This window comes from Panthera tigris, chromosome C1, assembly GCF_018350195.1.
Source record: "Panthera tigris isolate Pti1 chromosome C1, P.tigris_Pti1_mat1.1, whole genome shotgun sequence".
Taxonomy (NCBI): Eukaryota; Metazoa; Chordata; class Mammalia; order Carnivora; family Felidae; genus Panthera; species Panthera tigris.
Window position 1 is genome coordinate 25,914,081 of NC_056667.1, and position 15,259 is coordinate 25,929,339.

Consider the following 15,259-nt stretch of genomic DNA (forward strand, 5'->3'; position numbering starts at 1 on the left):
TAGAAGATCCCAGGACAAAGCTGCCATTACTTAGATGAGAAATGATCTTTGACCTAGAATTTTAAAACTCAATTTTTATCTGTAAAGGTAGAATGGAGGTGTTTTCAGACATGCAAATCTCAAAAATGTTACCTCTTTGCTCCTTTGTCAACAAATTAAGGGAGGATGGTCTCCACTAAGACAAGTAGATAAGCCGAAAAAGACACAGAATGTGGGAAGCAAGTATCCAATGGAAGGTGAGCAGGAGGGAGGCTAAGGAGGCATCTGTGGTGATAAAAGAGGAAGGTCTCAGCTCAAAACCATGTGGCAGAGCCTGGGAAGCCACTACCACCCGTCCAGCAGGAAGCTGGAGACCCAAGGAGGTATGTCTACAGTGGGCCCGAGGGGCTGGAGAAAAAGAAAATGCCAGATTATCCTGAGAGAGTTGACCATGTAGAAAATTGTGCTGAGAGTTGTTTTATAGCGGTTGGTGGGGGTGGGAAGACATAGCTGTAAATTCAAGTGGAAAATGAAACTATTGTTAACTTGGCAGTGGACAATATTTACGTGGTCATAATAATAAAAAGCTCAAATATAGACTGCATCAAAAATTGTTTATGACTGTAGTGAAAGGGTGGAGGTGAGAAGAGAGGTGTGAATAAAGCGAAAATCCTCACTTACCATAAGAGGAAGTCAGTAGGTAATGTCTAAAATAGATGATTCCAGAGAGTAGAATACACATAATTATCAAGAAATGTGGAGGTAAATCCCAAAATAAAGAGCCAAAAGAGTTGAAGGAGTCGCCTATGAGAAGTAGAATGGGTTTGGGAGGGATGGAGGTACAGGAGTCCTTGCCTCGTTCATGACTTTTTAGCACCAGTTAGCTTTTAAACTATGTGCATAAAAGTAAGCATTTATTAAGAAGAGAAACTGTATATAGAACACCATTTAACAGAGTGCCTGGCACATGCTGGGTGTCAAAAATGCTTGTTGAATTGTATTGAGCTGCATTCTGACACAGACCCGCTGTCCAAGCCTTCATTCCAGGATGTCTGAGAGTCGGATTTCCAGAAGTCCCCAGGAATATTTTTTCCCTAAGAAATTTATCAGGAGGAGACAGTTAAGGGAGGGCTGCAGCCAATGCCCAATGCCTTTCCAGTGCGTTGCACTCCCTGACTCTGCTCACCTCTCAGGGAATTCTAGAAATGGTTGGGAATGGGGGAAAGGGAGACTGAGTGCTTGCCCTGATTTGGACAGTGAGGTCTGAAGAGGGTTGAAAACTCCCAGCTCTTCTCTGTGTCCCTTCCAACCAGCTCTCCATCCCATTCATCTAGCACATACTCACTGAGACTCTTAGGGATGTGCGGTGAGCCGGACAGACACAGTGCCTGCCCCCTGTGTTATAAGCTTAGACATTGGATCACAGTTACTGCAAAAAGTAATGTAGTTATTATGGGGATATATGAGAGCACATAGCAGGATGCCCACCCCAGTTCAGAGTGTTAGATCACTCTGTTAGTGATCACTCTTTTAGCACTTCTGGTTCGTGCATCTGATTCTCATCTGATATGTTCTCAAGTTCTAACCCCCAATCCCCTATCTCAGAACATTTCTTTGCAAATCTCAAAACTAATGATAGTCCGTGTGGGGTTTAAGCAACAAAGTTGAGGAGTAGCATGTTTTTGTGGGCTTCAGAAATAATAAAATAATAACAGCTATTAATCATGGAGCACTTACAATGGAGCAGGCACATTGTTGTATACATCACCTTTATTATCTGATGTAATGTTCATAATAACTGTAGTATGTGTCTTACATATGCAGAAACTAAGGCTCAGAGTGATTAAGTATCTTATTTAAGGTCACATAGTAAGGGACTCAATGTTCTTACCTACTTTCTTCTCACTTCCCTTTTTATATTAAGACAGCCCAGAGTGAATGACCTTTGTTGGATCTTACATCATACGGTTAATGACTATTAAGTTTTCAGACAACTAAGTCATTTTCCAGTGTGAAGCCATTGTCGTAAGAAGTGGGAGGTGTGAACTGCAGACTTGGGAGAGAAGCAGCCCCAGAAGGGAGGGATTCTCTGAAGCAAGGAGATCAACTCTCAGCCTTGAAACTCATCCTCCAGGACTTCGGGTTCTCCAAGCCTTTCTCCTTTGGGGAGGCATCCTCAGTTGTGTGTTATTTGTTCCTCTGTATGACAAGATTTCCAGTTACCATGCATCTCACCCTTCTTCCTTAGTAATAGAACTTCATTTTTCAGATTGGCACACGGCCATCCTGAATATGTGACTTAGTTCTAGCCAAATGAGATGTAGGCAAAGTGTTTTGTGTGATTTCTAGAGGTCAAAGCTACAGTATAAAGTTGGTAGGTAGAGCAAGAAGATGGAAGAAGAGAGCCTGTAATAATAGTGGAGGTCCTGGGCCAGCCCTGGAGTGTCTCTCTCCAAACTTTGCTTCTGTGAGAGGACAGTGAACTCTTTTTAAAAGCCATGGTTATATAGGTTTCTTTCCCACATAGCCAAACTTGATCCTAATTCACATACTCAAAAAGGAAGTAACACCATTTCTTCAAAAAGGATTATTTCACCCCACTACTAAATGTTTTTGAGATCAGACTGTCATCTTTTCATCCAACCATCCATCCATCCGCCCACTCATTTATTCATACATACATATATACATACATCCTTCCATCCACTCATCCATCCATCCACTCGTCCATCCATCCACTCGTCCATCCATCCATCCATCCATCCAATTATTCATTCATCACATAGTAGGAGTTTATTGACTACTTGCCTTGTACATTGGGCATTCGGCTAGGTGCTGAGTTACACAGTTGGACAATCCTATTCTCGGCCATCACAGAGTTAGCTGACTCTAAAGAGAGAAAACTTTCCAACAAGGAAGATTTCCTTGTCACAATCATACAACCAAGCAGTTCCCAAAAGGAGGAGAAACTTGACTTAGTGAGGTCAGTCTCATACATGAAATGTATTTACCAGTTGCTTCCCTTTACAAGGAGAGAAGCAGGCCTAGAAAATGCTAGTCTATCTACATTTTAAAGGATTACATGCAAAAAAATAAATAAATAAATAATAAAGGAATTGGAAAACTAAAAAAGTAAAAAAAGAAAAAAGAAAAGAAAAAGAATTCAAGGGTAACACAGAAGTAACAACTGCAGAGAGCAGATACCATCCAAAGAGAAGAGGATGGATTTATTAAAACTTAGAAGCCCAAGGTTGCCTGGGTGGCTCAGTAGGTTAAGCGTCTGACTTCAGCTCAGGTCATGATCTCACAGTCAGTGAGTTCAAGTCCCGTGTCGGGCTCTGTGCTGACAGCTCAGAGCCTGGAGCCTGCTTCAGATTCTGTGTCTCGCTCTTTCTCTGCTCCTCCCCCACTCATGCTCCGTCTCTCTCTGCCTCTCAAAAATGAATAAATGTTTTAACAAATTAAAAAAACAAAAAAAAACCACAAAAACTTAGAAGCCCAGAGGAAGAGCACTGAGGATTTGAAACTCAGATATTTGGGCCTGGGAACCAGGGACTGTTTTGTGTTGGAGTCTGGATTCAGAGGAAGGGACCCTTGGGGTAGGAATAAAGACCTCTTAGGAGGAGGTATCAGCCTACTGATGTTGGTGTTCTAAGAAGGCACAGTGAGGCTGATTGGACAAGTGCTGAGAAAATGGCAACCTGGGTACAACTGTTGCTATTGGAAAGTTGCTAAGGTGATGCTGACCAGAATAGGAGCCAAACAAGAACGAACAAGCCCCTTCTATCTCCTCCAGCTTTGGGGCTCCCTTTAGTATCCCTTCTCAACAGAGCCTAACAGAAAGACAGTAGACAAAACAGAAAAGTGCTCTGCAGAGGTTTGGGATCATTGGGTGTTCATTTGAAGCCAAGTAATGAAGACTTAATAACAATATTTAATAACTATTATTAATAACATAGTTAATATTAATATTAATAATTATTAGTAATAATAACTTAATAATAGTCTTTTTATGGACTGAATGGTTGTGCCCATCACAAGTTCATATGTTGAAGGCCCAACTCCCAATGTGATGCTATTTGGAAATGAAGCCTTTGGGAGGCAATTAGGGTTAGATGAGGTCATGTGGGTGAGGCCCTCATGATGGGAATAGTGCCCATATTAGAGGTGGCACCAGAGAGCTTGCTATCTTTCTCCACATGTACACAAAGAGGTCATGTGAGCCCATAGCAAGATAGCAGCTTCCTACCACCCAAAAGAAGAGGCCTCAGAATGAAACCCACCTTGCTGGCACCTTGACCTTAGGCTTCCCAGCTTCCAGAACTGAGACATAATTATCTGTCTTTAAGCCACCCAGTCTGTGGTATTTCGTCATGGGCACCCGAGTACACTCAGACATTCCCCAGTGATCTTGACATGAGTGAAATGCTCTGAAGTTGTTATATATGGAAATAACTACCCTAAACATTACCTTCTGGGACCTACCTCAACCAGCTCCCTAGCACCCCAAGTTCTAAAGAATGGTGTGTGGATGTTCCTGGAGATTTAACTTTCTTGAACAAGACATTTTTGCACAACATTTCTCCAAATCTCCACTCCTTAGAAATCACCCGTTGTCCTTCAGGAATCACCCCAGGAGGCAGGGGGGTTGGGTGGGGGATGATCAGAAACTATTAATCAACAGACAAGTCGTCTTCTTGCTGCATCATAAAGTCTCAAGGCTTAGCTTCAGCAGTTTATTAAATTACCAGAACGCCAAGAAAAATAGCTTTAATAACACATTTCTGCCTATCTATTATTTTTTTATAACCCAGAGTGGAGAATTAAAAGGCTCCCTACCATTTAAAATAGCATTTTTAAAATTAAAATGAACATGTTAGAGGGCTCTCTCTCTTTTATTTTTTTAAGCCCAGAACAGAAGCCATTGATTCAGGATGTGATTACTCTAAGCCGGAATTTTATGGCTAAATCTTTGTTTGGTGTAAAGGAAGGAGGAGAAATGGTTTTTCTTCGGAGGTTTAAAAGTGTATTAATCAGAATAGGTGGATGGGCAGGTCACTTTGTCCTCTCATGTGGTTTAGTGTTCCAAACATCAGCTTCAAGAATTATGATGCTAAAGAAGTTGAGAGAGACACCATCTAGGGGGCCAGCTGACCACATAGGTGGGGCCTCTTGTGGGGGAAGGGGAGACTGGTGAATGACCACAGTTTAGGCTGATCTTCCGAGCTTTGAAAATTCAAGAGCATTATGTGGGTCCTTAGATCTGACCAACTCATAGGTTGATGTATAAACCCAACTCCAATTTATTTCTAATGAGGGACTTGTCAATAATTGTTGACATTCATTTATTGAGCTCCAAGTATGAAACAGTCAACGTGCTATGAAGCACAAATAAAATGATAAACTAGCCCCATTCCATGCACACAAAGAGCTTATAGGATGGGTGATGGGAGGGTGGAAAATATAGGTAAGTATCACTTAAAATGTTTCTGCAATCGTAGAACATAGCTGTGGAGATACAGAGGGCTGTAGTAGTAGTTTTCTATTGCTGTGTAACAGATTACTACAAAACATAGTGACTTAAAACAATATTTAATGGCTCACAGCTTCTGTCAGTCAGGAACTTGGGTGTGGCTCAGCTGGTCCTCTGCTTCAGGGTCTCTCACAGGCTGCAGTTCAAACATCTGCTAGGGCTACTGCTGCATCAGAAGGCCCAAGTGGGGAGTATCCACTTCCAAAGTGAATATTTATGCATTTGTTGGCAAGATTGGCTACTGGTTAGAAGCCTTTCTTTGGTTCTTAACCACATGGGGCTTTCTATAGATCATCTGACAACATGGCAGCAAATAAGCAAGAAAAAGTACTAGCAAGATGGAAGTCACAGACTTTTTGCAATGGACCTAGTCATGGAAGTGGTATACCATCACTTTAGCCATATTTTATCCATTAGAAGTGAGTTACAAGGTCCAGCCCACATTCAAGAGTAGAGGAGTACATAGAAGCTAAGGTGTTTCCTGGAACAATGGATACAGTAAAACAGAGTGGTTAATAGTAACTCTAGAACCATTTTGCCTGAATTCAAAGCCTGGATACAACACTTAAATCTTTCCTCAGTCTCTTCTTTAAAATGGACATGTTCTGGGGCACCTGGGTGGCTCAGTCAGTTGAGCGTCTGACTTCAGCTCAGATCATGGTGGATTCTAACCTCACATCGGGCTCGCTGCTGTCAGCACAGAGCCTGCTTCAGACTCTCTGCCCCCCTCTCTCTCTCTCTCTCTCTCTCTTTCTCTCTCTCAAAAAGAAACAAACATTAAAAACTATTTTAAAATGGAGTGCTCCATTGAACACATATTTATTGAATAACTACTATATGGAAGGCGATGAGGGTCAACCACAAAACAAAGCTCCTGCTCTCATGGGGTTTGTACTCTAGTGAAGGAAGAAATTAACATCGTTGCTGTCACCAGTGACATCTGAATGGAGGCCAGAAAGAGGTGAGGGAGTGACCTGCAGAGACCTGGGGAAGAGGGCATTCCAGGCAGAGGACATTATAAAGACAAAGAATAATAACAGTGCCTACTTCATATGATGTTGCCAAAGTTAGATATAGTACATGCTCTAACCAGGGGTAATAATGGCCATGCAGAAAAGTAAAACAGAGTAAGTTATGAAGAATGGGGCAGTGAGCTATTCTTACTATATTTTCTTTTCTCTTCATAAATTTTATTTAGAAACGATTTCAAATATACAGAAAAGTTACAAGAAGAGTATAGGGAGCACCAATATACCTTTCACTCAGGTCCCCTAGAAGTTAACATTTTACCAACATTTGCTTCATCATTATTTTGTAATTTATTTTCAGAACTATTCAGAACAGTAGGTTGCATATATGATGCTCTTTTACCCCTAAATACTTCAATGTATAGTTTCTAAAAGCAAGGACATTTTTTTTTTTTACACAGCCACAGGACAATTATCAAAATCAGGAAATTAACTTAACATGGTTATCTATTCTGTAGACCTTATTAAAGTTTTAACATTTGTACCAGTAATGTACCCTATACAAAACAAAACAAAACAAAACAAAACAAAACAAAACAAAACAACAACCCTTATCTTTTCTGGTCCAGGATCCAATCCAGGATCACATGTCTCCCACTTACTTGTCATGTTTCTTTAATCTTCTTTAATCAGGGATAGTTGCTCGGCTTTCTTTGTCTTGACATGTTTGAAGAATAAAGCCTAGTTATTTTTGCAGTGTGATTCCTCAATTTGGACAGATCTGATAAAATAGGAAAACCACAGAAGTAATGTGTCCTCCTCAGTGCATCATATTAGGAGCCATACAAGGTAACTTTGTGCCATTACTGGTGATATTAACTCTAATCCTTTAGTCAAGGTAGGGTTTGCCAACTTTCTCCATCATAAAGTCACTATCTTTTCCTTTCTAATTAATAAGTATTTTGAGCCTGTGTAATTATCCTGCTCCTCATCAAGCTGTTACTCACTAGTTTTAGCATCCACTGATGATTCCTGCCTGAATCAATTACTAATATGATGGTTGCCAAGTGGTGATTTACTCATCCCACCATCCCTTCTGCATTCATTAATTGGTATTCTACTATGAACTGTTTTTAGATAGGGTCATCAGGGAAGGCTTCTCTGAGGAGGTGACATTTGAATGGAGACCAGAAGGGAGTGAAGGAATAAACATAAAGATTACCTGGAAGATTATTAGATTATTATTCTAAGTGCCAAGAATAAAAATAATACGTATCTCATATGGCTGTTGTGAAAAGCAAATACAATACTGTATGTAAAGTATGGCACACAGATTTTAGAAATAACTCGTTAAAAGGAAACTATTGCCATCAAATAGTGACACCTAAGCTGAGACCTAAAAGGCAAGAGGGCTGGGGTAATGAAGTTGAAGAGGGGTTGAGGAGAGTAGGGGAGCCCATGTGTGGCAGGCAGAAGTCTAAGACAATCCCCAATGACCCCATGCTGTGTAACCCCCTCTATCTCTACCTGTGAATATCATGGGATATTGCTTCCATAATTAGGCTATGTTGTAGACACACATGGCAAAGGAAGGGAGACTATCCTCAGTGAGCCTGACCTACTCACAGGAGCCCTTAGGGGATGAGGTCCTTCCTGGAGAAAGAGATCAAAGAGAGATTCGAAGCATGAGGGGGATCTGACATGTGACAAGTTCTCCACTGCTGGCTTTGAAGATGGAGTGGCCCATGTGACAAGGACAGGAGAGTGACCTCTTGGCACTGAGCACACACCCCCATCCTCCCAGTCAGTCAGCAAGGGACTGAATTCTGCTAACATCCTGAATAAGTTTGGAAGAAGAGCCCCAAGGCCCCGATGAGAATGCAGTCAGCTGACATCTTGATTTTAGACTCATGAGAGTCTGAGCAGAGAACCTAGGTGCGATGTGCCTAGATTTCTGACCTGCGGAAATCGTGGGATAATAAACGGGTGTTGTTTTAAGTTGCTATGTTTGTAGTAAGTTTTTACACACCAACAGAAAACTAATATAGCCAGGGGGTCACATTAAGAAAGATCTTTAAGAGAAAGAGGGCATGAGGACACTGGGAAGCTGCAGCAGCTCAGAGCAGCTGGAGCTCAGTGCTGGACCAAGGTGTGGGTTGCAGAGGTAGGCAGTGTGTTCACCCACCCAAGGTATTGGGGTCATTCCAATTCAACAACCTGGGTGCCAGGTTTTGTGCTGAAACAGGCTGAGATCTGGAGACACAATTTCTGCTCTCAAGGAGCTCACTGCATGATGGAGAAAATCAACTCAGTGGGTCATCAAAGGCTTGTAGACTGGCAGGTCTATAAGAGCATGCCCCTTTGTTGGTTTTGTTCATTTATGTATCTCAATTGCCCAGAACAGTGCCTCACACATAGCAGGTGATAAAAACTGTTGAGTTGAATGGAATTAAAGTATATTTCATCAAAGCCAGTGATCTTCAACCATGGGCAATTTTACCCCCAGGGCCACGGTCTGCAGACATTTTTGGTTGTCACAACTGGGGAGGTGCTACTGGCATCTAGCAGGTACAGTTGGGGGAGACTGCTAAATATCTTGCAATGCATGGGATAGCCTTTCACAACTAAGAATTATCTGGTCCAAAATGGCACCAAGTTTGAGAAAGCATAGTGTAGACAATGGTGAAATCTGAGGAAGCCTTTGCTTTCCCAGCAGAAAAGATTTCTCTAAAGCTTATTGCTCCCAGTCTCCGCATGTCCTCTCACTTGGACATGAGTGGGTAAAGAGTGAAATTCCCCTTTGTGGATCCTCTTGGGGTTTGTGAAGTTCAGCTTCCTTCCACTGGCATTTCTTTCTGCAATACTATCAATGTCATTGATTAGAACCCAGTGACCTCTTATGCTCATTCCTCTGCTTTGGTTTGGGATGTACCAAGTGATGTGCTGGTCAGTGTTCAATAACCAGCTCTCAAAAAGATATGTACATGGTGTACCTATATACATAAATTTGTTAAAATTCTACTGACCTAAAGGATGTGTAGCATGCAATTTGCAAATAATGTAATTGTAACACTATTTCTTGTAAATTCCATATAGTCAATTGATTCTCATAGAATGCTTTCATTTATTTTTGCTGAATGCTTGTACCCACAGCCAACCTAAGGAATGAACTGGTGAATGGTGACATGGATGTTGGCTGATATTTTCTTTTACGTTAACAAGTAAGATGAAAGTGAAACAAGAAAAGCATGCTGGGACTCCATTTGTTTGTCAGTGATATGAGTGACTGCTTTGCTGAACCAGGTAATGGTTTCCAAATACTGGAAGAATATCTCCTCAAGTTTTGTGTCATTCCCAATGTGACATTTGCAGACACAATGGGCTTTCAAGTTTTAATCTGCATTATTAATATTTTCTCCATCACCGTCTTAAGTCTAGACAATCAACCAAACAATAAATCAAGTTGTGATTTTTAACATTTTCTGGTTTCCATGGTAAAAATACTCCCACTTTGGCCAATTTCAAGCCACCAACATGATGTCACTAAATCCTGAGTGGGGAAGAGAAAGTAAGTATACTGTTATGTAGTGTTTCCACTATACAGATATAATAGAAGTAAATAACCCCAAAAGCATAGATAGTAGTAAAATGTAAAATAATTAGGAAGTATGAGTTCTGAATTGTTATCTTTTGTGCAATAAAACTTATTTAATTGTAGGTTAAGAGAATTTAATTTTTAATAATGTCTGTGTTTAACAATAAGTTCACAAAATTTCAGAAAATGTAACTATTGAAGTTTGAGAGTTGGCTCCAACAGACCTCTAGTTTGGGCCTCATAGTTAGGGCCCTGTGTTAATGGTTAAACTCATTGTCATTGACACTTTCAACAGATCCACTCACAAAGAGTGATCTTACTTCTAAATCCTGTGGATTATACACCGACTACACACACAACTGTGAATATGCTGATTGCATCAGAACCCATCCTGTCTATATTTCATGTCTGCTGGAACTATTGGCCTTATCAGCACAATGGGAAGATATTTGACTTTTAAAAGCTGGTGGAGACTATTGATTTTTCCTTGCCCTGCTCCCCATGGGGTTCCCTCCCAAGGAGCAGTAGTGGTGAGAACAGTGGGGGGAAATGTGGTTTCACAAATCCTTAATTTATTAACACTGGCTGTCACATGCTTGCAGGAGAAACATGCAGGAAGGTAACTTTCTCAAGATGTTCCCAAGTACAAAGTCTCTCTCTCTCTCTCTCTCTCTCTCTCCATATATATATATATATATGTGTGTGTGTGTGTGTGTGTGTGTGCGCGCGCGCGCGTGTGTGCATTTATTTATTTATTTATTACCCCTCAGTGTCATCCCCATATGATGTCACAGTCTCCCCAAATCTTTTCTATTTCTACCCAATTCCTCTCTGAGATGGAGATGACCCCATGTTGTACCCCTCCATTTGTAGGGGGATTTTCCATTTCTGGTGCGATTAGCAGAAGGAACAGGGAAAGTCAACTGGTTTAGTCTTTGTGAGGTCTTTTTTTCTACTAATTTGGAATGCAGTCATGTCCATGGCTCACTTCACACCTGTGATCTCAAGGAGGTAAACATGTAGCATACTCTGAGTTGTCTTGCCCATTTTGTCCAATGTTTTAATGAACTCTTCATATTTTCTTGAATTCCCCAACTTAACAGGTTTAAAAAATTTTCCATCAGCTAAACATAAAATACAAATAATCTCTAAACATATTTAGCCACATAATTATACCTTATCAACTACCAAATTTCTTACCAAATACATTCAATATACTTAATGCTTAACTTATAAGTTCTCCTTTTCTGATGCAATGCATTTCCCTCTTAGCCAATTTTAGACAGTAAGGACATTATTTACTCTATGGACAGTATTTATTTGTGCTTTTCCACAAACAAATGAGTTCCAGGTTCTGGGCCAATGGTTGGGTATGTAAAAATGAATAAGAAAGACAGATTTCTTCCCTCTTCTTATGGAGCTTTTAGTAAGATGGAAGAGAATGACATTGGGTAAACACACACACACACACACACACACACACACACACACATGGTTAAAACAGTGAAAAATGCTATAAAGGTAAAGAATGGTGTCCTATGATAAACATATATACTTTGTATTGGGGGCAAGGGAAGGTATTACTGAAGGATGAGAAGGAATGAGGCAGAGGAAGAGCCGGGGCAGAGTGTGGGCTCCAAGGACTGGGAGCCACCTGACCCAGGGTCCTGGGAAGGAGAATGACGAGGCTCCAGTGTAGGGATGGACTTTGTGGGTGGGATGAAGTGAGGTGTGAGACTGAGGCAGGTCCAGAGGACACAGTCAAGTAGACTTAACTATTGCTTTTATTCTAACCTCAATAAACCATTGAAGTCCTAATAAAAGGCAATGAGTACTCCAAGCCACTTTCTTAAAAGATCACTCTGGATGATAGGTGGAAAGTGGATCGGCGAATGAGGGCAAAGAGGAGGCAGCATGATACTTAGGGAGCACTGGTAGTAGTCCAGAGGTGGTGTGAATACAGTGGTTGCAGTGGAGAGGAACAGAAGTGGACAGATTTTAGAAAATAGGCAGTGGAAATGGTTGAAAATGCTGGGGGAAATTGTCGTGGTGAGGGGGGATGAAGGAATAGGGGGTGTCAAGAATGGAGGTCAGTTTTCTGGCTGGGCAGAAGGAAGGGTCATTCATCAGGACGAGTATGCAGCCACCAGTTTGGAATGACTGTGTGTGACTATAGGAGGGGAAGCTGGTGGGAAGCAGGGAGAGAAACAAGAGGACTTAAACTAATTTCTTTCCTATCTTATCAAAAAGATCCAATCAGACAAAGAGTAATTTCCTATTGTCAAAATGTGCTGGCTCTTTTGCTTCCCCACCCTCTCTGATAACCAACTAGTCCTGGGCTCACTGTTTTTGGCCATTCATTCAACAGTTTTGACCAAGTTCAAACACTCTAAGACAGTGTTCCCTAAAGTGTCGAGGAGGTAGCACTGGTGGTATACCAGATGATTGCAAGTGGCATGGAAAATGACTTTTCAATGCTGTATGGATATGGCATCACATCACATTGAATCACATAGTGAGAAAGTAATTTCCTTTTCAATTCTTTCTTAGGCTTTCTGATTACATCAGGGAGAAAGGCTCAGTTTGGTGTTAGTATGTCTTTACGCCTCTCTAACACCTGATAATCTCTCTTTTTAACAAAGAGAGAACAAGGCCACAATCCCAGAGCATTTTTAGCAGGCCACCATCTCTAGCTAGAATTTAATAACATTGTTTTGTTTTCACTGTAAAAAATATGTAAGATTATCTCCTATTTATGGCAAGTAATATTTGTTTTTCATGTACAGCACTGATATAAATACATTCATTTTAAAATAAGGCTCTAAGTACAAAAAGGGAGTGGCAGAAAATTAAATAATAGTGTGTGTGATACACGAATAAAGCAAGAATCACAGAGAGAGCACAGTGCTCACAGTCTGTAAAACAGCAAAGTGGACATTTGTTATTCCTACATCTGTTTTCTCTTATTGGGGCAATATTTCCTGATTTGCCTTGGTGAATCGCTCTCCCCGATTTTAAGCCACATCTTCACAGCAAAATTGATTTCACTCTTGGACCCCAGAGGCATCCCTGGGTATTCCATCACCTTGGCCAGTGCTTGGCTTATTGATGAACACTTGATCCAACCAGGCCAGCCAGGCCCAGAGCTGGGATTTGAACCCGGATAACTTGGCTACAAGGGCCATGCCTGAAACCACTGGACCCCCCTTCCTTCCATATATTATGGCTTCTGAGCTGAGATCCAAAGATTAAGTAGCAGAGTTTAGATAGTTGTTGAAGGAGGAGGGGGTGATGCAATGAGGCTACAGATATAGTCAGGGACTAGACCACAGAGAGCCTTTGTAGACCATGGTAAGAACTCCACTTTGAACTTCATCTTAAGAGCAGTGGGAAATCCTTGAATGGTTTTTAGAAGGAAGGTGGTAGGCTTAGATTTGTATTTAAAAAGACCGCTGTGATCTTGAGAAACTTAACAGAGGATCATGGGGGAAGAGAAGAGGGAAAAAAATAGTTACAAACAGAGAAGGAGGGAGGCAAACCATAAGAGACTCAAATATAGAGAACAAACTGAGGGTGGATGAGGGGATGGGGGAGAGGGGAAAATGGGTAATGGGCATTGAGGAGGGCACTTGTTGGGCTGAGCACTGGGTGTTGTATGTAAGCGATGAACCACGGGAATCTACCCCAAAAACCAAGAGCGTACTTTGCACACTATAAGTTAGCCAATTTGACAATAAATTATATTAAAAAAAAAAAAGACCACTGTGGTTTTTGTAAAGTACTTAGCATGGAGTCTTATAAATGTGAGTACTCAACTAGAGAATGCCTAGTGTTTGCTGGGTACAGTATTGGGGTTCAGTAAATATGTATCCTTACTCCCCTTCCCCTATGCTTGTTCCTGAGGCTGCTTCTATCAGATAGAGCTCCAGGGCAAGTAGAGTCTTAAGTAGGATGTAGCCTTGCCCAAGGGCACTGAAGTTTGGATGGAGCCTGTGAGTTGAGGCCAAAGGCAGGAAGTAAAGGTTAGTGTTCCTGGTACTTTTTAAACTTGGATAGTCACTGAATTTCTACAGTTAAAAAAAAAGTGGGATGTGGCAAATAGAAATTTTGAAAAAGAAAGAAAAAAACAAAACCAGTGACTGATGGTTAAGGGAGAAGGTCTAACTTCACACAGGTTATGAGACTCAGGAAAGTGCTCCTTTTCTTGGTCAAGGCCAACAGGCTGACAACATGATTAGCCTCCAGGAAACAAGGTTGTTTGCTTGCAGTCCCTGTTTGCACGTGGGAATGAATGCATGGCTACAGGAGTAGGATGAGAGTATAATTTGGAGATAGAAGTGGTTGAAGGAATTCAACTGAGAAATTACACCCTGGCATAAACTTAAGACATAGAAATAAAATCAATTTCATGAGACCCGGAAAGCCTGATTCTTGTGAAGTGTCCTCATAGAGTCTCAACATACTTCTGCACTCTCAGTTTCCTAACCCCTCCCCCCAACCACACCTTTGCTCCAGCTTGGATGGAAGTAAGCAACCTCTCAATCCTTCACCTGCCATTGTCCAGAGGAGGCTGTGGCCATCGGTCCTGCCGCAGCTGGTCCTCTTGATCCAGAGACCGACACAGACCCAACTCACCAGGCAAAGATGCCTCCAGATGCTACCCCACTCCTCCAGGCTTCACTGCCCTGAACTTGGACTTGTTTTACTGTCTCCCCTTATACCTGGTGTCCCTCCTGTGTCAGGGCAGTGTGGCTCTGTAGTTAAGCATAGTGTCTCAAACAGTCTCAGAGTTGGACAGACAGTCTCGGGGTATTGAATAGTGGCTAAGACAGCAAGTTTTGGTTCCAGGTTGCTGGGATCTACTTCCCAGCTTCCCCCACTTGCCACATATGACCTTTTGGATAAGTTATTGAACCTCTGTGGGCCTTAGTTTTCTCATCTGGGAATGAAAGAATGAATGAATGAATGAATTAAATTAGAATAATAATATCACCTCCTTCACCTCCTTCAATTCATGCATGTTATGAACTGAGGAGTTTTTGACACTTAGTGAGTGGTCCGTAAGTGTTAGGTGTTATTATTTGAACCTTTCTCTATTTACCAGCTGCGAAACATTATGCACATGATTTAATCTAAGCCCAGCTTCAGCACTACCCTCCTTATCATCCTGAAACAGTGCATTCG